This window comes from Grampus griseus (assembly GCF_964374135.1).
Source record: "Grampus griseus genome assembly, chromosome: 9".
Classification (NCBI taxonomy): Eukaryota; Metazoa; Chordata; class Mammalia; order Artiodactyla; family Delphinidae; genus Grampus; species Grampus griseus.
This window is the reverse complement of record NC_139003.1, coordinates 17,482,581-17,506,232: the sequence shown is the minus strand read 5'-3', so window position 1 is coordinate 17,506,232 and position 23,652 is coordinate 17,482,581. Positions and strand designations below refer to the sequence as shown.

At 38.2% G+C, this 23,652-nt stretch overlaps 1 protein-coding gene across 6 annotated transcripts in view; it reads right to left on the bottom strand.

Moving 5' to 3' along the window:
* Window positions 1–19,191, bottom strand: part of CNOT4 (CCR4-NOT transcription complex subunit 4) — a 141,507-nt gene extending 122,316 nt beyond the window's left edge. For all 6 annotated transcript variants that reach the window (XM_082662466.1, XM_082662468.1, XM_082662467.1 and 3 more), the window contains exon 1: window positions 19,011–19,191. The gene's annotated coding sequence lies outside the window, so the exon portion shown is untranslated. The remainder of the gene's footprint in view (window positions 1–19,010) is intronic.
* Between the last annotated feature and the right edge of the window lie 4,461 nt (window positions 19,192–23,652).

Sequence of the window (23,652 nt, the reverse complement as noted above, 5' to 3'; positions counted from 1 at the left end):
GCCCAAACTTTTTTCTTATACACTTTCTTCTGAATGTGCTTTTACATAATTTTCAATACCTAGGTGCTGTGGACTCTCTGAGTAGGTGAAACTAATAAAATAGCTCTCCAGTAAATAAATTATTTTCAAATGCCTAACAAACCCATTTTTATTAATACCTTTATGGTAACAACATATCATGGATTACTTTGAAATATATTTTGGAGCTCAGAAATCAAAATCCCCCTTTAAATAATCCACAGCTACCCAAATCAGTTTTTCACTTAAAAACTACCCAGATCTGAGCTATACACCACTTGGTTTTAAACACAGTTTGAGGCTTAACCCTAAAAAAAGGATTCACTGAACCCAGTATGAATCTTGTTTTCAACAGATCAAAAAAGGTAAGAGTAATAAAATCATAAGCTTAAATCCTTAAAGGACTATAACACAGAGGGAAAAACAATAGTAATGATGCTAAGGTCTAAGTTTATGAAAGTGTATAAACCTGTAACATGGGCTTCCCTGGTGGGGCTGTGGTTGAGAGTCCGCCTGCCGGCGCAGGGGACACGGTTCGTGCCCCGGTCCGGGAAGATCCCACATGCTGCGGAGCGGCTGGGCCCGTGAGCCATGGCCACTGAGCCTGCGCATCCGGAGCCTGTGCTCCGCGACGGGAGGGGCCACAGCAGTGAGAGGCCCGCGTACCGCCAAAAAAAAAAAAAAACCTGTAACAACAGACTAAGTCAGTGCAGGTATTTTTTGCTTGTTTATTTGTTTGCTCAATCATACAAATTTACTTGTATGTTCAATCAGTCTTTCCTCACATGTGAAATTTTCAATCCATTTTCTTTTTTACCAGATACAAACTGCCTTTACTTTAAATTTTTAAATTTTACATTAGTAACAGAATGATTTGTAAAATACACTATTAGTAGTCCTAATATTATTTTAAGAAGTAAATAAAAGATCAACTTTTAAATTCCTCCAAAAATTTTCCAGGCAATATACAGAAAGAATCACTTATGCCTATGTAGTACCATGAGAAGGGTATGACAAAAATCAAAAGGTTGAAAAAAAAAAAGACAACTCAGAGCTTAAGAAAGTGAATACTAAGAAGGATAGCAACATAAAAGTATTAAACTTCAGGAAAAAATCCTTTATAATACATAATACCAAAATCATTTTTAGTGAATACATAACAGATTATTAACTGAGTTAAAATAACTCAGTGTTAGGACAAAAAGAAAGGTAAGTATAAGACAGCATTGTCAACGAGAAATATAATGTAAACCATACACAGAATTTTAAATTTTCTACCAGCCACATTAAGAAAAAAGAACCAGTAATTAATTTTATTTAACCCAATATATACAAAATATTATGAACTCAACATGTAATCATTATTTTACACTGAGTACACATCTTAATTCAGACTAGCTACATCTCAAGTGCTCAATAGCCAACATGTATGTAGCTTGTGAATACCATACTGAACAACACAAGTCTATGAAACAGCTTGAGAAAACAGGCATGTATCTACCCTCAGACCAATCTCTTGGTACCAATCTATGGTACTATGCACCATAATAAGAAAAGATCTGATATCAGTAGTAATGTATACACAATATCACAACTTGTAATATCATTGCTGATCCCAGTATAAGAGAACACTCTGAAAGGAAATCAAAAGAAAACTAATTAAAGAACATTTGCCTTCAGAGAACAGAAGTAAAGACATAAAGGAAATGAACTGTGAAGTTCTTTTTTCAACTAATCTCCAAGCTTCTTTATATGTTGCATTACAGTGTAACTCCTCTAGAAATCATTAGCATTATGACAAGTGCATTCAGAGTACCCAAAAAACATATCTTTCATTTTCCCCACAATTTTACACATGATGTCTTCTTCACCTATTTGTACCAATTTCCCTTTTACTGTCATGTTCAGCATCATTCTGTTGGAAACTTTATGAATAAAAGTAAAACCAACTCACATCAGAGACTTAAGAATGGGTTATCAAGATATCTGAAAAGAGTTTAGAGTATAAAATACTAATTCAAATAGAGCCAAAAGTCTTAAGAAATACAATATATCCATCTGGAAGTAGGGAAAAACAGAAAGGGCAGGAGTAGAGGGTGGACACTTAATATGGCAGGGGTTGGGGAGAAAGCAAGTATTGCTAAAGGAGGTTAGAGGTAGCAGTGAAATAACAACAGATCTCTATTTTTTTTTTTTTTTGGCCACGCTACGTGGCATGTGGGATCTTAGTTCCCCAACCAGGGATCAAACCCGTGCCCCCTGCAATGGGAGCATGGAGAATTAACCACTGGACCACCAGGGAAGTCCCCACAGATCTCTATTTTAAAAGGGTGGTCCAGTCTTCTACTCAAAGCAACTTTCTGCAATAGCAACCAACTCATAGCTTCTCTTTCCAATTTCCTCTGGGAGATAGGTGTCGAGTCTTTCCGTGTATAGGGTGGAGGAGAGGAGGGTTAGCGAGGAGAAAAGAAGCAGGCCATGATCCAGTAATGACAACTTCCCCATCCAATTTTATGCCATAAAAATTGGCATAATCAAAGACTACATTAAATGTGCCTTCAAGATTTAGTAAGATAAGATAGACTAGAATAATCTCTTATCAATTCATGAAATTTCTTAAACTCAGAGCAAATCTTGCCATCTCATTTATGTTTTCAAAGGATCATTCTGACAGCTGTTAGTTAACAGACTATAAAGAAAAGGGTAAAAGCAGGGAAGTTGGTTAAAAGGTTGTTGCAATTACCCAGCAAGAGATGATGATAGCTATGGAGATGGGAAAAACTGGTTGAATTCCGGGTATGTTTTAAAGGTAGAGCCAACAACTTCCTGATGAAATGAATGTGGGATGTGAGAACAAGAGAATCAAGAATGATTTTACCAAGGTTTCTATCCTGAGCAACTTGAAGCTGCCAACAACTAAGATGAGGAAGGCTTTGTGGGTGATGCAGGTATGAGAGGGCAGACTTGGTGGGGGGAAGAGCAAAAATTCCATTTTGCACATGTTGAGTTTGAGATGTTTAATAATTATTCAAATGGAAATAGTGAGTAGGCAACTGGGCATACAAATCTGGAGTTCAGGAGAGTGGTCTGGACTAGAGAAATAAATTTGAGTCTCATCAATATTTAGAATTCAAAGCCATGAAACTAGCAGAGATCACCAAGGGAGTGAGAGCAGATAAAGATAATCAAGGAGTAAGCCCTGCCTGGGATCTACAAGAAAGACTAAGAAGGAGCAGCCAATGAGTTTTGAAGAAAACCAAAAGGCATGTGAAACAAGTGTATCAAAGAGGAAGAAGAAAGTAACTTTGTCAAATGTAGACTGATTGCATAAGACAAAGAACTGACTACTAGATTTAATAATGTCATTGTTGGGAGACCTGAACAAAAAAATGTTAGTATAGTGATAGGGGCAAAAGCCTGATTGGAATAGGCTTAAGAAAGAACATAAGAAAACAATTAGAACAAGTGCACTTAGACAATGCTTTAAGAGGTTCTATAGCAATGGAAATAAAAAAGAGCAAGGAATAGTGATCAAGAGAAGATATTTTTATGATGAGACAAACAGTATGCCTGTACACTGATGGGAATGACCCAGAAGAGAAGGAAGAACTGAGGATGTACAGAGAGGGAGGAGAATTGCTAGAGTACTGTCTAAAGTAAATGAAAGGGGATGGGATCTAATGCATTAGTCAGAGGAACTGGGATTAGACAGAACCAAAGACAATTCATCCATAGTAATAGAAGGCAGGCAATGTCATATCAGTAGGTACATAGGTGGTGGAGTCTATAAATATTCTTCTGACTGCTTCTACTTTCTCAATGAAGTAGAAAGCAGGTCCAACAACTGAGAGTGAGTATGAGGACAGTTGGAAGTTTGAGGAGAAAGGCAAAGGTATAAACTAGGTCATCTAGGAGAGGGGAAACCAAATGGACTAAGGAAATAGACTACGATTTCCAGACAATATTAAGGGCTTTTCAGTAGCTTTCAGTCTTTAGTCCCTGTCAGCTGCACAGGTGCAGACATGAAGAACTCAGAGAATCTGATTTAACTAGGGTTAAGGTTTCGCCAAGTAAGTATGAAGAAGCAAGAAAGGAGCAAGAGAGGTGAGGCCAATGAAAGCGAATGAATATAATAATTGATACCTAGGTAATGAATGTAATACACTAGGTAAGAAGGGAAGAAAGGAAATCAAGGGTGGCAAAGGACAGTGCAAAGGGAATAGAAATTGGACTGGAGGTCCTAATGATAGTAAGCTTGTTGAGTTGGGAAGTACGTGGAAGGAGCTGAAAAGACGGATGGTGGTCAGAGAGGGGCTGCATGAACTGCAAGTCATGGTGGGGTGGGGGTTCATGTTATTGGTAATAACAATGTGTAAGATATGACCATGGGGACTTCCCTGGAGGGCCAGTGGTTAGGACTCTGTGCTACCATTGCAGGGGTCATGTGTTCGATCCCTGGTTGGGCAACTGGGATCCCACATGCCATGAGGTATGGCCAAAAAAAGAAAGATATGACCATGGAGTGGTGACTGAGATAGCGTGGAGAGCAAGATCATTAAAGAATTTTAGAACTTCAGAGGCCACAGTAATAGAAGCAACACAGATAGTATATGTTGAAATTACCAAGAATTTTAAAAGGGATAGTGTTGGGCTTCCCTAGTGGCGCAGTGGTTGAGAGTCCGCCTGTCGATGCAGGGGACATGGGTTCGTGCCCCGGTCCAGGAGGATCCCGCATGCCGTGGAGCGGCTGGGCCCGTAAGCCATGGCCGCTGAGCCTGCGCGTCTGGAGCCTGTGCTCCGCAACAGGAGAGGCCACAGCAGTAGGAGACCCGCTTACCATTAAAAAAAAAAAAAAGGGATAGTGTTATTACCAAGAATGACAGTAAGTTAAGAGCTAGAGGTGAAGAAGAGATGAGTAACTCAGAATGCAAGAAATGCCAGCAAACATAAGGATTTTTGAACAATATAACCAGGCTCACTTTTTGACTCCTATTCCATGGAAGAGGTCAGAATGGGAAATGCAGTCTTAAATCTCAGTGCATGGACTACTCACTGACCCCTGATGATAGTGTATAAGAAAAAAATGAAAAACATTATAGCCAACATGTACAAGGCAGTGTCTTCAGAAAAGTAGAAAGTAGAGGAAGTGTTCAGGAAAAAAAAACAAGGATACAAGAAATTTTGCTGATGATGGAGAGGAGTAAAAAGATAAGAAATATTCAGAAAATTGTGAGGATTCAAGTGTGAGACATGAACTGTCACCTGGAAGGATGGTAGTAACTGACATAAAAAGGGATAAAAGATATAATGAGATTAGTCCTGATGGACTTTAGGCAAGCAGTAGTGTCTAGGCTGTGACTGCTAGAGGGAGATATCAGAAGCTCCCTGTCAATGGAACACAAAAATCTGGGAAAGCACTGCCCTTTGTCGCAGTGCAAAGGGCTTTTCCTTCACCCCTAACGACAGCTTACAAGGAAACTGTAATGTACTTGTAAGGCTGTAGAGTTTTTAAAAATTAATAATATAAAGAAGTTAGAACAGTTCCTAGATTCTAATAAGCACACAAATATAAGCTTTTATTAATCAAATATAAAATATAATTATTATAGGAGAAAAAAAGATATACATCTTACATTTTTTTTCCTCAGCTAAATGAGTATCCCAAGTGATTTCCAGGAAAACCAGTACCAAAATGGACTCAGAAAACCCATTTGAGAAGACAAAGTCTCTGAGATCAACTTCTATGTAGTGTCCCTCAATCTCAGAAAATTGGCTCTCCTCCAAAAATGTACCCCCACCACCACTTAAACTGATTGCCCCATCCACCCCACTTCAATGGTAAAATAAGTTACTCATTCAATGAGCATATACTGAGCACCTACTATGTACCAAGTGCTATTCCAAGAACCTGGGCTACATCAAAGAACAAACATTCCCATCCTAGTAGATGGAGATCAACAACTAACAGCATATATAATGAGTTAAGTGGATTATATGATATGTTTGGAGATAAGTATTATAGAAAAAAAAAAGCTTTAAAATGCAAATATTAATATTAGGGGAGAGGGGCCTGGATGCTAACTGTAAATAAATAGGGCAAGCCTTAGTGAAAAGGACATCATGTGAACAAAGTTCTGAGGGAGTTGAGACAGCTATGTTGTAATTAGATAAGTGTTCTCCAGGCAGAGGGACAGTCAGAGCAAAGATTCTAAGGCTTTTCCATTTAGTTCTTACCACTACTTGGCAATAATTTTATTATTTTTTTTTCTATTTCTTCTCTTCTATCGTCCAATCCTACTCTCTACGTTACTTCAGCAGTGGATGATAATAACAGCTAACATTTATCAAATATTTACTATATACCAAGCATTGTTGTAAGAGTTTTAAAAAGATTAAGTAATCTAACAGATCTATGAAATAACATAGATCTATGAACATAACAGATCTATGAAATAGATCTCCATCATTCACAAGGAAGAAAACTGAGGCACAAAAGATTAAGCAACTTTCTTCAAGATTACAGAGTTATCAAGTAGCAGAGCCCTGAAGCAGCATGTGTAATAAGTCTTCTGTACTGTGAAACTTAAGAACATTCAGCACAAAGACTGCCTCAAGTTTTCTCATTTCTAATAAATAGAATCTCTCATATTACACATTCAATAACCGTGAAAGCTGCTATTATAATTTGTCTTCTTGCCACTTTTATAGTCATTACCTACTACTGAATAGTCTTTAGCTACAGTCTCTACTTAACATCCTTCTTAACTTCCCGCCAATCTGATTTACATTCTCAGTCTACTGAAATCGCTCTCATGTAATTAGTGATTGTCACACACAAGCCAAAGGGCTTTCTCTATTCTCATTTTGCTTGAATGTTGCATTGAAATATGTAAATTCCTTTTTTCTTCTTGAAGTTGAAGTGGTATCATCCTAGATCTTCCTATCCCCGTGACTTCTCTCTCTTAGAAAATCTCTTCCTTTGTTTTCTGAGACAAACTTTTCCATCTTCCTTTTACCTCTCTAATTGTTCCTTTAATAATACCTTTTTCAGGGACTTCCCTGGTGGTTCAGTGGTTAAGAATCCACCTTCCAATGCAGGGGACATGGGTTCAAACCCTGGTAAGGAAACTAAGATCCCACATGCCGTGGAGCAACTAAGCCTGAACACTCTGGAGCCTGTGCGCCACAACTAGAGAGAAGCCTGCGTGCCACAATGAAGATCCCGCGTGCTGCAACAAAGACCCGACGCAGCCAAATAAATAAATAAATATTTTAAAAGAACAAACTTTTTCACTTCTACCCCTTTAAAGGTAGGTATCCAAAAGCTTACTTTCCTTTGTGCTTGTCTCTGTTAACTCAGTCCCCCTTAAGGTTTATTCATCCAATAAGTATTTATTGAGCACCTACTATCTACCAGGCACTATTTGGGTCACTTTGGATATATCAGTGAACAGAATAGACAAAAAAAAAGAAATCCTCTTATCCACGTAAAATCAAATAATTCTATGCTACCAAGGACACTCAAAACCATCTTCCCCTAAATACTATTTTAAACACATCACTCCCCTGACTTAAGACAAACAAACCTGCAGTGATTGCAATGATTCCCCTCTTATCAACCACATCTAAATTTCTCTGCCTTAGTTCAAAATACTCCATAATTATTTTCTATCATACCTGTCCAGGTTCATTTTCCATTACTCTTTGATTCAAAAGAATTCCAGGTAGGTCAGTCCTTTGATTACCCCCTAAAACACATTACCTGTGTTTCCAGCTGGTCAAGTAACTACTAAAAACATATGTCTACTACCCAGACATTAAAAAGTACACTGAATAAAAAGATAAGTCTTCAAAAATAGATTTTTAAAAAATTCTTTCAAACATATAAAAACAGCAAACACGTATCCAGGGCTTACTATATGCCAAACGCTATTCCATGCACTTTATATACATTAACTCATTTATTCCACACAACAATCTTAATAGCTGCATTCTACAAATGAGGAAGCTGAGGTCCAGACAGCATAAGGTAACTTGCCCTAGGTCTGACAAGAAGTGGTAGGAGTAAGATTCAGGCTCAGGCAGTCTGGTTCCATACTAAACTGCATGCTCCCAGCAGAAGCCATAAATAAAAGTAGGGGGAATTGAAAGGGCTGGCAAGCAAATCTATAGACCAATGAAAACTATGTTCAACTATAAAAAAAATCATTTAAGTTAGCCCGTTACTCCAAGAGCAATATTTCCTTTAATATAATGTCAAGTTTTAAAAATTACAGAATTTAAAAAAAAAAAAAAAAATTACAGAATTTAGTAGTATATAATAAAAAGCACAACCTGTAAACACAAACACATCATATATTATTCAGAGTTCTCCAAAGCTGCTGAAAACTTGCTAGGCGTGACAAAAAAATAGAGGGCAACACATGACTAACAAATGTTGTTTTGTTAGCACAGCTATATTAAAGTATTTTACTGTCATACTTGTTTTCATTAGGATCAAACAGATTTGAATACAGTGCAGGGATGGTAACTACCTTAAAAAATACTACTAGCTTTACTTTTTAGAAGCAAAGTTCACATCTAGGACTAGGTCCAGGACAACAGAAAAGATTTTAGTAGAAGCAAGAAATTCCAAGAAAGTACCACGAAGCATCTAACATCAGTACTCTTCAACCTATCACCAACTCTATTGCTAAAGGACATTTTAAAAGATTTCTAAGTATTAATTTAGTAAATTCATGAAACTACTTTATAACTGATTACATAAAATTAAAAATGAAAGGAAGAGGTTCTTCTATAAAACAATCTTAGAATAACCTTACGCCAATACATGAGCAAAATGAGGAGTATCACACATATCATTTTCTTCTCTTTCCCATTTCCCCCTTCCTTCTGGCAGATTAAAGACACAAAAATGGTCAGGTTTTGAGCTAGAGAGGTTAAAATGTACAAGCCTGGACAAGGATGCTAGTCTGACTTAGAAAAGGCTAAAGTCTGTAGCCTTCCCAACTAGAAGCCTAACTTAGAAAAGAAAACCTAAAGTATGTAGCCAAAGGCAGCAAAGGAGCCAGTGCCATCAATGCCTTAGGCAAAAATGCACCGTGGTCATTATTAGAATTTGAAGTGTTTCACTGTATTTTCTGCCTCTCCTCCCTTTTCCTAGGTTTGAAATACACCTGCCCTCCCAGCTACCCAAGACACCCCAAAGCCACTCACACAAAAGGGCTCCCTCCCAAGAATTTCATGAATAAAACTATGCAAAATACTAATAATTTGAGATTAATTCAAGTTGTTAAAATCTGGGAGAGATTTTTGGAGCATGGAACCATTTTCTCCTCTCCCCTCCACCACCCACTGTGACACTTTTAAGCGGCTCCACACTCAAGGCATTAAATTAAAAGTTCTTGGGGAAAAGAATGGATTGGCAGCTACCACTGAAAATATTCTCAAATACTAAGGTTCTCCTATACTGCATATTTGATATTTACTTCCTTCCCACATACACTGGGTGGTAATGAGAAAGAAGCATAATCCTCCTCAAGATTCTCCTGCACAAAGGCGATAGCAATTCAATCTTAAATCCACAATTAAAATATTAAAGGCTCTGTTAAAACATACCCAAGCAGAAGGCAAAAGCTTTCTATTCCAGTGACCATATTAGATAGTACGCATAACCCACTAAATAAAGAAGGAAAAAAATGTGAAAAATAGTTCTGTCACATCACCAGGATTAAGGAGGTTTAGGATGGAGGGAACATCCATGAAAAACACATATTTCCCAACAATGCACTATATTGCATCATTATCTTTATCCGTATTAATATTTCCCAAGTACCCGAAAGGTCCATGGCATTATTGTAGGTTATACCTTTTATAATAATAGGAAAGAAAATGATTGGTAAATTAAGGTAAATTAAACTTTGAAGCTGTAAGCACCTAAGCTTGAGATGTTTTCAGACTCAACTATAAGAATTCTTGAGATCCACATGCTAAATATTGTAGAAAGGGAATACATGTGATACTGAGGGAAGCAGGAAGAGAACAATGGCAATACAGTATTATTCATCTACTATTTACAAAGCCAGAAACAAGAAATCTACTTTTCCCCTGCTGCTTTAAGATAACAAATGAAATTATCCTTCACAAAACAAAGCAAGCATGCTATCCAGAAATACACAATAGATGAAGAAAGTTGGTTTAATGAAGAGTGAACAAACCAAAACAAAGAAAAGAATAACTTCAAGGGTCTGAGAACTTAAAAAACATTTTCAAATAAAATAAATATGGCTTTTGTGTAACCAGATCTGTTTTCAATAATACCTTTGCAAAACAAAGTATATCAAAATAAATCAAAGAATAAACTTTCACTTAATAATGTCCCTATATTCTTCTTTGGCCTGCTGACCTATCCTTATCCATCCTTAAAGGAGGTTGGGGCTGACAATATTAGTGCCCTATTCATCAGAATTTTATGCCATTCCTTCTGCATTAATCAGGTCATTATTAAACTTTAAAGCTATCCAGTAATATATACTGGTTACAAGCTGTTCAAATATACATTTCCTAATACTTCTTCTGAACTCTTACACACATAAGAAGCAGATGAGGCATCAATTTCCCTTTTACAAATGAAATATGTTCCATCTCATTATCATGTAATAAAGATTTTCTTTATTTTCCAAACTCCCAGTGAATACATATCTAAAATTATTTGAAAACACTAGTAGCTATTTTCTGCTGAATTTTCTTGAGATTGTTATTTGAGTAATCATGCATCACTTCCTTTTCAAAAGCTGGGCTTGGATAACAAATTGCAGTTTACTATCAAAGACAAATAGACATTTCTTCAGTCCTCTATTCTCCAAAACCTTGTTGTCATTTCTGGATATAAGGACTGAAGAGAAGATGGAATCAATTAGGTGCCAAATCGTGTAGAATATCCACACCAACATCTCTACTCATGGCCTACTCATTAATTTTTCACATTCAACTGTCAACCCCAAAATATGCTGCACACTACTGAAGAAGGAATCTTTTTCTAAACAGTACTTTCATCATGTCATCTCCTGCCCCCAACCAACTACTGGCTCCTTACCGTAGCTGATCAGATTCAACCTGACACTGAATACACCTCATAATCTAGCCCTACTCTAGCATACTAATTTCTCTGACACCATTCTCAGAAATTAACACCTTATTCTACTGAGATCAGACTCCTTACACCTCTCTCACATCATGCTGGTTCCCACCAAGTGTTTGCTCCTGCTTCCAAGCCCCACATGGAACGTATGGAATGTTCTCCTTCTGAAGATGATCTGCCTATGCAGACAGTACATATTCTTTATTCAAGTCCCACTTTCTCAAGGAAGCCCTACTCCTAGATAACCCTATACTAACATAATGGACTCAGACCCATGTATCAAAGCGTTAGTTGTATAATGCTTTGGATAGTGCTAGTTATATTATTATGAAAGTATACCCAACAAGATAATAAACTCTTAGAAGAGGCTGGGTCATTTCCCAAGAAGTAGGTCTATAATAAGTACTTAAAGACTATTTGAAAAATTGATTGAATAATCCTGATTTTTTTAAAAATCAAGGATATTATATGTCAAAAAGAGTTCTAGTACAAATGAAATAATTGTGATGACGAGAATTTGCTTCAAAATAATCCAGGTCAAAGAGTACACTAAGTGGGTGCATAGGTAAACTAAGTGGGGGCATAGGTAAACTAAGTGGGGGCACAGGTAAACCCAGACTGACTATGAGTTGATGATCTTTGATGTGACACACACATAGAGATCTGTGTCTACTTTTGTTTAAAATTTTTCATGTTAATAAGTCAATTTTTTTAACACTAATAATGTCTTTACTTCACTTTAAATGACAAAACCAAGGCATACCATAACACTTTTCTTTACCCAACAAATACCTAAGTCCCCATTTAAAGTATGAAAAAGAATTCTGGAAAGATCTAATTTGACAGGAAACTTGTAAGAGCTAATTCTCAACTGAGAATTAATTTTAAAATTAAAGGAAAAAATCTAATCGAAATGGAGGGGATCTCCATCAAAAGAAAAATTAATCTTACTACCAAAAGCAATACTGCTGAAATTAGAACACTCCCTAACACCATACACAAAAATAAACTCAAAATGGATTAAAGACCTAAATGTAAGGTCAGACACTATCAAACTCTTAGAGGAAAACATAGGCAGAACACTCTATGACATATATCACAGCAAGATCCTTTTTGACCCACCTCCTAGAGTAATGGACATAAAAACAAAAATAAACAAGTGGGACCTAATGAAACTTCAAAGCTTTTTGCACAGCAAAGGAAACCATAAACAAGACCAAAAGACAACCCTCAGAATGGGAGAAAATATTTGCAAATGAAGCAACTGACAAAGGATTAATCTCCAAAATTTACAAGCAGCTCATGCAGCTCAATAACAAAAAAACAAACAACCCAATCCAAAACTGGGCATAAGACCTAAACAGACATTTCTCCAAAGAAGATATACAGATTGCCAACACATGAAAGAATGCTCAACATCATTAATCATTGGAGAAATGCAAATCAAAACTACAATGAGATATCACCTCACACCAGTCTGAATGGCCATCATCAAAAAATCTAGAAACAATAAATGCTGGAGAGGGTGTGGAGAAAAGGGAACACTCTTGCACTGCTGGTGGGAATGTAAATTGACACAGTCACTATGGAGAACAGTATGGAGGTTCCTTAAAAAACTAAAAATAGAACTACCATATGACCCAGCAATCCCACTACTGGGCATATAACCTGAGAAAACCATAATTCAAAAAGAGTCATGTACCAAAATGTTCATTGCAGCTCTATTTACAATAGCCAGGACACGGAAGCAACCTAAGTGTCCATCAACAGATGAATGGATAAAGAAGATGTGGCACATATATACAATGGAATATTACTCAGCCATAGAAAGAAACGAAATTGAGTTATTTGTAGTGAGGTGGATGGACCTAGAGTCTGTCATACAGAGTGAAGAAAGTCAGAAAGAGAAAAACAAATACCGTATGCTAACACATATATATGGAAGAAAAAAAAAAGGTCATGAAGTACCTAGGGGTAAGACAGGAATAAAGACAGACCTACTAGAGCATGAACTTGAGGATATGGGGAGGGGGAAGGGTAAGCTGTGACAAAGTGAGAGAATGGCATGGACATATATACACTACCAAACGTAAAATAGATAGCTAGTGGGAAGCAGCCGCATAGCACAGGGAGATCAGCTAGGTGGTTTGTGACCACCTAGAGGGGTGGGATAGGGAGGGTGGGAGGGAGGGAGACGCAAGAGGGAGGAGATACGGGAACATATGTACATGTATAACTGATTCACTTTGTTATAAAGCAGAAACTAACACACCATTGTAAAGCAATTATACTCCAATAAAGATGCTAAAAAAAAAAAAAGCAATACTGCTTATATTTCAAGTTTTCATTCAATTACAGCATTCACAAAAGGGTCCACCCAAACAATAGCTGAAAATCACAAAACACTGTTTAAAAAAAAAAAAAAAGCATAATATGAAAGGCAGAAAATAAAAAGAAAAAAAGTTGCTAAAATCAATGTTCAATAACCCGAATCAGCCAATGTTATTTCAAGAAATTCACTATCTGAAGACACCAATTGCCCTTAACAGGGATTGAATTAGTAGGTTCTTAAATAATCAGGAAAATTAGCACTTCCTCTTTATTCTGAGACCTGAAAAATATGCTTAAGAAATTGCAGATATTTGGCTTGATGACAACATATAGCTCCACCCCTTTGATATTTCAGTCTATAACTACTCTTCAAAATTCAACCATTATTTCCCTACATCATCGTTCACAAATTCCTTCCAAAAGCAGTGATACAAACATCTATCTTTAAATGCTTCTTTAATTAAATGCTCTAATTACACTGCTTCTTTGCCTTGACTTTTTTTCCCCCAAAACTGGTTTTAGGCATATATACAAACCAATCTGATTATTCTGATTTCCCCTTCTCCATATTTTCTCTAAATACTCAAGAGGGGAGGTTTTAGATACCATAACTAAATAACATATTTGATTGCGAACAGATATCCGATGTATACAAATAGCAAGCTTTATCCCAATAGCAATACATCATCTGCCCATCACCCAATGCAATTAAAGTTTAAAACAGGACAACTCTCTTGTATAAACAGAGTTTAGAAAGAATGAAACCATCCTCACAAATAAACTCCTTAGGAGAAAAATAAACTCATACTCAAATTGCTTTGTACTTGCCCTATCTTTAAAGTTTCATTTTCCTAGCAAGTGAAAGTAATCATCTTCTTTTTAGTAGCATGTAATTTCTCTCTTCTAGTAAAAGAAAAACTGTTACGGTAAGGCTAATCTAAGGGGCCAAAATAGTGTTGAAATTTTCTCTTCTATAAACTACTTTCTGATTAACAAATAAAAGAATCATGCTACAAAAAAGAAATGTGACAAAACCCATTGGGTTAATATTACTACACGTGAAAAAGTTGACATTTACTACACAATCTTTTCTAATAAAGAAGGCCACATAAATATCAGATTAAAAACAATTCTGAAAAAAGTTTTTTCAGAAAACCACTAAATATAGGATTAACAGTCCCACTATCTTTTCATTGCATCACTAAATAAGTGAGTAAATTATGCCATCTTTATAATTTGTGTACTCTCAACTTTTGAGAAAAAAATATTACTCTCTTTAAAATATCAGTGGTATTGCCACATTTTATATAAGCATGGGCATTTGCAGATTTTTCCTAATATCTCTGAGGTAACACAAAATATTTTAAATCTCAAAATGTGTTAACAAGTTTTATCCAATACATGCTATTCCAGTGGGATGAAAACCATTTACAAGTTCCACTTAGATTAAGAAATCCTTTGAGAAAAGTATGTAGTACATTCTAGTTATACTATTTCTAGAGCACTAAAAATCTCTATAACCTATTTCCCTACTGTTTTTCTTTAGAACTAACAGATGAATGTAACTTCCTTCACAAAAAGTCAAGACAGTACTATACTTAATGACAGAAAGCTAGCTGAATTTTCAGCAGAGGTTTAAGTTTTCATAAACTAAAACTTTCTATTTCATTTGAATGGTCTATAAAAATAATAACACTGGGCTTCCCTAGTGGCACAGTGGTTAAGAATCCGCCTGCCAATGCAGGGTACACGGGTTCGAGCCCTGGTCCGGCAAGATCCCATATGCTGGGGAACAACTAAGCCTGTGCACCACAGCTACTGAGCCTGCGCTCTAGAGCCTGCGAGCCACAACTACTGAAGCCCATGTGCCTGGAGCTCGTGCTTCACGACAAGAGAAGCCACGGCAATGAGAGGCCCGCGCTCCGCAATGAAGAGTAGCCCCCGCTTGCCTCAACTAGAGAAAGCCTGCATGCAGCAACGGAGACCCAATGCAGCCTAAATAAATAAATAAACAAACAAATAAATAACTTTTAAAAAAATTTTAAAAAATAATAATAACATTGAGTTGAAATAGATTCAATCAAGTGCTATCTACAGGCACCAAAAAAAAAAAGAAACTTTTTTCTAATGAAGAGTGTAGCTTAACCTTAAAGCACGAGTAGCGAAGGAGAGAAAGGGAAGATTTCTAAAATCATACTGCTTAAACTGAGAAGATATTTTTTCATTATATTGATACATATAACATCATTTTAAAAATAAAACTCCCCTAATGCAAGGAGTTCATCCTTAAGCAATGCCCTCTTTCTTTTACAAAGTAATAAACTGCAAGTTATCGCTAGTGCTCCAATCAGACTGAAGTTGAAGGGCATTACAAAACAATTTTTCTGTATTTTGCCATTTGATTATAACTGTCTCATCCTAATAAAATTAAAGATTTGTCTATGGAACTTTGTGAAAACAAATTTCATAACAAGTCAACCTCAAGTAACTCATGTTCAAAAACCCTTCTGTAGAAATAATCTATTCAGTTGAAGAATTCAACTACTGAAACTGGCAGAAAGTATTCCAAACTATCCCAAAAAAAGAACCCCACGAAATTATGAAGCTACAATACTCAAAATGTTACATTTAAGAAGTTAAATCACACGGGCTTCCCTGGTGGCGCACTGATTAAGAATCTGCCTGCCAATGCAGGGGATATGTTTCGAGCCCTGGTCCGGGAAGATCCCACATGCCGCGGAGCAACAAAGCCCGTGAGCCGCAACTACTGAGCCTGCGCTCTAGGCCCGCGAGCCACAACTACTGAAGCCCGTGCGCCTAGACCCCGTGCTCGGCAACAAGAGAAGCCATTGCGATGAGAAGTCCGCGCACCGCAACTAAGAGTAGCCCCCACTCACGGCAACTAGAGAAAGCCCGCGTGCAGCAACGAAGACCCAACACAGCCAAGGATAAATAAATAAATTTATAAAAATAAAAAAAAGTTAAACCATACAAAAATACTTTGAACTCTCAGCTCTGTATTTCCTATCAAAATATCAAAGAACTTTAGATATCTTCTTCAGATGTGTTAAAGATTCCAAAGTAAATTCATTTTGACTTCACAGTGCTAAGAATTTGATGATGGCAGGAAAAAAACTATAGAGTGGAGAAAATTACTTGAGAATGCTTTTATTGAAGCAAAATATCTTTACAAAAGAAAAGATGTATTAAAATAATTTACCCTCTTCTGCCAGACAAACAGTCCTCTCCTAGAACACACTGCTTACAATTCAGCCAAGTATGACTGCCAAGGGTTTCTAAACCCGTGTGTTAGGCTTGTTCAAAGTGGAAAGCTTCTCCACCAGTGTATTACAAAGAAAAATGAAATATATTTTTTGCTTAGAGTTGAAGATCAATTGTATTAAATATATTCCTACTGATAAACTAAAAGTAAGTAATACTTTTTTTTAAAAAAAACCTCAGGTCATAACTTAGGACAAGGTTTGCTATATAAATTGCTTCCAATTCTCAGAAAAGTCGGGATTTATTTAGTTTCCCCAAATTGTGGCTTAAGTGGCTGAAAGGAAAAATGAAGTTTTATAAACAGCTTTCCTAACCTCGGTTTACATTTGATGAAACAGACCATTTATCACAATCAAGCAAATATAATGTCAAATGTAAGATTCCATCAAGTATTACAGATAAAATCTGTAAAAAAATCACAATTATGCAGCAACATCCAAAAGTGATTTAATGGACAACTATATGTATTTATATTTACACTTGACGTATTATTACTTTTGCAAATAAGAGGTATACTGCTGCATGAGATTGCTACTATGACTTAATATTTTTACATACATCTTAAGAACACAATGTCTTATTTACGTTTAAATTTGAGATGTATGTATCTGATCTATGTAATCCTGTTTGTTTTTCTGGTAATTCTTTACTTCACAGTAGTCTGATTATAGCAAAAGCTCCTTCTTCACAAAACAGACATCATAAGCCACCACCGGCTTCTAGTTTTCTGCTTTTTAATGTAAATAATAATGACACTGAGTGTTACCAAATGCATTTATGTGCACAGCTTTGTCATTTCTTTCCCAGCCCCCTTCTTTTCTATGGAAAAAATGAGATTTAGTTTTGGAAAAAAAAAAATCGATTTCTCCTTTGCTTATAGACCTAATGGTTTTCAAGAGAAGACAATTTATTCAGATACCTACCATTCTAGATATGTTAAAAGAAAGAACTTCCCAAATCCAAAAATATCAAGTCAGATATTAGCTGGAGAGGAAATTTCCACTCAAACTATAAATAAAATGTCATCAATTAAGCTGAACATCAATAAAACTGAGTCAATAATCAATTCTCAATTTGGAAGGAATCTGTAACCCACATATAACCTGCTTATAATCAGAACACCACTTATATTTGCTTGTGGAGCTCACAGATGAATTTGGTTGTGTGCCAGATTTATCTTATTTTTAAATGCCCAGGCTAATATTTGTTGGTATAATCAGAGCCCACATTAAGTATCCTGGGGAGACTCAATTCAGAAGGCGGCTTGGTAGCATGGAGAAACCGGTCCAAAATGGAAAAAAAAAAAAAAAAAAAAAAAACCACGTCCCAACAGAGCGAATAATCCACAAATAGATCATTGAAAGCAAAACGAAGACGCTCCTCTCCGGAGTAGCCTGAATAAACGAGCTTCACTCAAAATGTTTAACAGTATCCTACCTCACTTCATTCACTTCCCAACTTCCTTGACTTTTCAGGGGCCAACACGGGGCATCCCTTTTTTTCTGGAAGTGTATGCTGAAAGAATCTGTATAGGAAAGAGGGAAGGAACGGACAATACCCAAGAACGCTGTGAAACAGGTGGGTCAGAACGAGCAGCAGCATAATCTAGATACTTAAGGGGCAGCTTTAAAATGACAGATGTGGTTAAAGGAAAGACTGCAAATCGGAAGAAGCTCTAGGGTAGCAGATAGCCTGGGGACTAATGGCAAGCACCGGGGGGAGCAAAGGCTAACTCCACAGTGGTAGCAGCGGAGCAAAAAACAAGCGGCAGGACCGAGTGGGCAACGAGCAGTGGGATTAATGAGCACCACGGGTCAGAGTGGAAGTGATGGCTTCGGTCTTGGGAGACGGGAGCCACTGGAGAAGGACGTCAGAGAGGGGCAAGGGGGTTGGGAAAACAGGGAGTCCTGAGACCTAAGATTCCTGCCCCTACAAAAACGTAGGGGAGAGCACTGAAGACGAGCAGCCGCCTCGGCTGCCCAATTGAAGAGATTTTTGAAGCAGTCGAGGCTCGCCGCCGCGCAGCCTTCTGCCCCGCTCCCTTTTCCCGGCGGTAACTGCTGTGGCGTAGAGGGGAGAGGAAGAGGAGGAGGAGGAGGAAGACCGAGAAGGAGGCTGAAGATGAGGCGGGGGGTGGGGAGAAAGGGGGGTGCGGCCTGCACAGTCCCAGCGAAGCCTCCGCTCTCTCGTAGCCGGTAAGCCCCGGGTTTCCCCTAAGCCCAGCCCCGCACAGACTCACCCGCCTGCCTTGCCTCGCTTTTCCCTTATCCGATTCCACGCGTTGCCGCGTCCTCACAAGAGACCACTGAACGAGTGTCGGGGAAAAAACTCTTCAGAAACGGGCCTGATTGCTTCAGCGAGTCCGACCTTTACGGCTGAGAGAGAGACTCTCAGCTTTCGGTGGGTTCCACAGCCAGACGGGCCACCATCTTACATTAGGGTAAGACTCCTCCGGCCTCCGGTGCGCAGGCGCACGCCGATCCGACAGGGAGGGGCGGGGGAGGGGCGGGAGGAGCGGCGGGGGTACTGCTCCCGCAGCATCCTGGGAGTTGTAGTCCTCGGAGGGTAACAGCCCAGAGGCAAGCCGGGAGTTGATGTTCTCACTCCGAGGGCGGATGGGATCGCCCACCTCACGTGCCTGTTACACTATTGCCTTTCTTCGTGTTTTGCTTCCTTCTTGACCCGCGTGTGCTGCTCCGCTGTCATTTGGTCGGCGGCCTTCGTTAGTGGTTCCGTTTCCTCGGTGTTTGCTCAAATATGGGAGACCAAAACTCGGGGCGGGCGTAACCAATTTTGGGGGAACCGAGACCGTTCTCTGCTCTGCCCACCATGGGTATTAAAGAGGGCGGGGTACAGTCAGGTTGGAGGTAGGAGGAGCGCGGGATTTGATCTAGAGTGGGAATTGGATACTGAATTGGCGTTTGTTTGCGAAAAGTGTTAACTCGTTGCCACTGTTTGCGCGTTTTGGAGTCACCACCCTTGATCCAGTCCTCACCATTAATCTCCAGTGAAGAGATATCCTAAATTGTCCTTTACAGAAGTACAAGAGAAGGGAATACCCACGCGTTTACAAAAATGTGTTTCTAATGATATAAATTTGAGAACAGTATGCGGACTTTGCAAATTGTTAGTTCGATTTCCAGCTTGCACAGCTCTGCGCGCGGAGTTCACAAACCCTACACACATCAATACATCCCAACGAATATAAGAACGCGTTCGCAATTTCTACGAGCGCCGAGGAATCCTCAATTTCAAAAATCAGTCACACACATACACAAAAAAATCAGTCAATTTACTGGTCCCTCCCACATGCCTCCTAGAATTCTGGTGGAAGTGGCGCTCGACGCAGTCGTTTTTGCTTATTGTGTGTATTCTTCACCCATTCATACAACAAATACTCATTGAGCTCCTCCTGTGTGCCCGGCACTGTTCTATACATGGGGAGGAGACGGTGAGCAAAATAGACAAAATTCCCTGTTCCTATTCTAGGAATTCCTGTGTCTATTCTAGTGTGTGTGTTAGGGTGACAGAAAAGGGAGATGAGGCAATTTATAAAACATATGATTGAAATGCATAGTATATTGTAACTGATGAAAAATTCTAAACAGAAGGAGAATGGGGGAAGGTTTCAGTATAAAATCTGTGAACTTAATCTCATAGTGAGAAGCTTTCATTTCATTTTTTAGCAATACATTAGTTCTTTGTGCTTTACTATCAAGCCTAGAGTCAATTATTTGGTGAAAACTTAAAATATGTAATAAACTCACAATTCACCAAAAATTTGAAATTGTAGAATCATGAGATTATTACCTAGCAAGGAAACTTGGGAAATCATTTGGATTCACCACCTTTAGGTAACTATTTAAACATTCAGTATAGGAGACATGTATTATTTTAATGTGTGTTTTTTATATTACCAATTTTACAGTGAAATGTAAACCAAGTAACGAAAAGAACAAAATAAACAGAATCCTTACCATTATTAAAGATAAGAACCACCACATTAAGACTGGAAAGGATCTTAATCATCATCTAATCCATCATCTTATCCTACACACCTTTTTTTAAGAACAGTATCTTTACAATATCTCTTGTATTAGCCTAAAATGAAATTCATGGATAATTTATGAATTTCATCTACATACATGATCTTGTTTTAAATCAAAATAATGTCCTATATATGATATAAAAGTAATTTATAGTACAATGTTTTGTATTTCAATATATAAATGCTCAGACATGACAATTATAGAAAATATAATCAAATCTTCATTTGCTGGCACTTATAAATCCCCATGAATGTGAAAGCTCCAAATACCAACTGACACAAGTATGCTGATTGACCACCTCTGGTGACAACACTAATCTGTCCTCAGTGTCCAGTGTAGATGCATTCCTAAAACACTCACTTTTAGAGTTCTGTAATAATTTAAAACAGCTTTGTGTTCATATGCAAAATAGGTCAGGTTTTAGGCACGGATCATATATACAGGTTTCTCACCTGCACTGGGGGCATTTAAAAGTCATGAGGGATGGGCTTCCCTGGTGGCGCAGTGGTTAAGAATCTGCCTGCCAATGCAGGGGACACGGGTTTGAGCCCTGGTCTGGGAATATCCCACATGCCAGAGCAACTAAGCCCGTGAACCACAACTACTGAGCCCACGTGCCACAACTACTGAAGCCCCTACACCTAGAGCCCGTGCTCCGCAACAAGAGAAGCCACTCCAGTGAGAAGCCCGCGCACCGCAACAGAGAGTAGCCCCCACTCACTGCAACTAGAGGAAGCCCGCACACAGCAATGAAGACCCAACGCAGCCAAAAATAAATAAATTTAATTTTAAAAAAAGAGCCCTCTTTAAAAGTCATGAGGGACACAAAATAATTTTTCATGTAAGGAACAGTGCCCTGTTTTGCAGAAAGTCTAGCTTACCTGGCCCCTACCCTCTAAAGGTCAGTAGTACCTCCCAGAGTATCCAACACTAGGGGACAATCCCATACGTACTGACAGTCATTTATTCCTGGAGACTAACAGTAAGGAAGTGACATTTCCTAGGTCACCACCTAATTAGTGACAGAGCCACTATCCTCCCAGGCCAATGCTCCTTTTACACTGTTTTACAAATTTTTCATATATATATGTGTGTATGTTGTATGTGTAATTTCATAGACATCCATGTAACACATATCATTTAAAAGGTTAATTAATATGCAATTCTAGCTGCCTAATGTTTCCTCGGTGTAGGACATATCATTTATTCACTCCATAAATGTTTTTTACCTTTGAGTATTGTGCTAGGTGATGGTGGTACAGCAAAACACTGTCTCTGTCCTCATAGAGCAGGGTGCCTCGTGGAGGAGGCAGAGATGAAATCATCAGACATTTAAATAAATACAAGTGAGCCTTCCCTGGTGGCGCAGTGGTTAAGAATCCGCCTGCCAATGCAGGGGACATGGGTTCAAGCCCTGGTCCGGGAAGATCCCACATGCCGTGGAGCAACTAAGCCCGTGTGCCACAACTACTGATCCTGCGCTCTAGAGCCCGCGAGCCATAACTATTGAAGCCCGTGCACCTACAGCCCGAGCTCCACAACAGGAGAAGCCACCACAGTGAGAAGCCCACGCACCGCAACGAAGAGTAGCTCCCGCAACTAGAGGAAGCCCGCACGCAGCAACGAAGACCCAATGCAACCATAAATAAATAAATTTTAAATAAATAAATAAAGTATATACATATAATTTCTTATAGATTATTATAACTGGTGATGAGTACTGTGAAGGTGTTTACAAGATGTTATGAGACTGTTTAAGAGGGGAACCTAATTTGTTTTCTTTTTTCTTTTTTTATAGTTTGCCTCTCCCAACCCCAAACTCCCAGTCCATCCCTCTCCCTACCCCGCAACAACCACAAGTCCAATCTCCATGTCTGTGAGTCTATCTCTGCCCTGTAGATAGGTTCATTTGTGCCGTATTCTGGATTCACATATAAGTGATATCATATGGTATTTGTCCCTGTCTTTCTGACTTACTTAGTATGATAATCTCTAGTTGCATCCTTGTTGCTGCAAATGGAATTATTTTGAGGGGAACCTAATTTAGATTGGTGAGCAAGAGGAGGATAGTCAGGGAAGATCTTTACAGGTTAAGAGTAGAAAATATGCAGGGATTATGAATGAGGTGGAAAAAACCTTACTAGAATGTTAGTGTGAGTTATGGTAAGCAAGTGGAGGTGGGGTGTAAGGTGGATTAAATAGAGGCAAGGGCCATATCATTCCAGAGCCTTGCAGGCCATGGTAGGAAATGTGGATCTTCTTCCATGGGAAAAGGAAAGCCTTTGAAGAAAGAGGCATGATCTCATTTACATTTTTAGAAGAACATGCTACTGAATGTTCATCACTGAGGAAGTTATTAACTTGATTTTTGTACTTCCATTCTCTGGAATAATACATAGCTATATGAAAAAGAGAAAGGGAAAGAACTATATATTGACCTGAAAGAATGTCCATGACATGTTATTAGGTAAAGAATAAATAAGTAAATTATAACATGATATATTGTGTATAATGTTACCCATTTTTTTAGAAATAAAAAAGAATCAATCAATGTTTATGTATAGCACAGAAAAAAGAATGGGAGAATACGAACACGTCAAAATTTTGTGTGTGATTGCTTACTTGGGGGGACTGCAGTTGGAAAGGGGTGGAGGGAGTATACAACTTTGCCTTTATGAATTGCTATATGGATCTATTATGTGTATGAATTAGTTTGATACATTAAAAAATAGGTCACTCTGCTGTGTGGTGAATGGATAGGAGTAAAGCAAGAATGAAAATGGAGCAACTAATTGAGAGAATATTCTTGGTTCTGATTGTGGTGGCAGTGAA